At 44.0% G+C, this 991-nt stretch overlaps 1 non-coding gene across 1 annotated transcript; it reads right to left on the reverse strand.

Moving 5' to 3' along the window:
• Positions 1-588: 588 nt before the first annotated feature.
• On the reverse strand, positions 589-756 carry LOC113834013. Its single transcript, XR_003482264.1, has one exon. It is a non-coding gene; the product is annotated as a U1 spliceosomal RNA (small nuclear RNA).
• Between the last annotated feature and the right edge of the window lie 235 nt (positions 757-991).

The raw sequence follows: 991 nt of genomic DNA on the forward strand, positions 1-991 counted from the left end.
TTTTTTTTTTTTTTTTTTTTTTTTTGTATCTCAGGCTAAGCAGTGAGGGTGTTTTTTTGGAGGGCTCGTCTTTTTTTTGTGGATATAAAAATTTAACCTTTTATTTTTTATTTAAATTAGAAACAAGTTTCTTTTACATGTCAATCTCAGTTCCCTCTCCCTCCCCTCCTCCCCTACCTCCCACCAACCCCTATCCCAACCTCTTTCTGCTCCCCAGGGAGGGTGAGGCCTTCTATAGGGGATCAAAGTCTGTCACATCATTTGGAGCAGGGCCTAGACCCTCCCCCGTATATCTAGGCTGAGAGAGTATCCCTCTATAGAGAGGGCTCCCAAAGTTCATTTGTGTGCTAGGGGTAAATACTGATCCACAGCCAGGCGTTGGTGGTGCACGCCTTTAATCCCAGTGCTTGGGAGGCAGAGGCAGGCGGATCTCTGTGAGTTCGAGGCCAGCCTGGTCCCAGAGCGAGTGCCAGGATAGGCTCCAAAGCTACACAGAGAAACTCTGTCCCAAAAAACAAAAAAAAAAAACAAAAAACATACTGATCTACCACCAGTGGCCCCATAGATTGTCCAGACCTCCAAACTTATGGAGGGCTCATCTTAAAACACATACCAACACTGCCACGTATTATGCATGCAGGTGGTTTTCCACACTTGGGAAAATTACACGGTCAGCATATCCAGAACATAACAGATGAGCCTCGCCTTGGGAAAATCACCTTTGTGATCACGGTATCTCCCCTGCAAGGTAAATTCAGTAGTGAGTTTTGCACAAGGATATGCTCAGCATTTCATTGTTTAACAAAGGTAACCGATGATTATTATTAACAATGAGCACATTAACGGTTAGTACAAGCTAAGTGAAACTCTGCTTGAACTCTAAAAGCAGGGTCTTCTGATGAGTGGCCCTACCGTGATCTTGCCTTGTACATTTGTCTGGAACTGTCTGTCCTGATTTTTTCTTTTCCAAATGTGACATTAACCCTAAGGT

The sequence above is a fragment of the Cricetulus griseus genome, chromosome 2, assembly GCF_003668045.3.
Source record: "Cricetulus griseus strain 17A/GY chromosome 2, alternate assembly CriGri-PICRH-1.0, whole genome shotgun sequence".
In the NCBI taxonomy this organism is placed as follows: domain Eukaryota; kingdom Metazoa; phylum Chordata; class Mammalia; order Rodentia; family Cricetidae; genus Cricetulus; species Cricetulus griseus.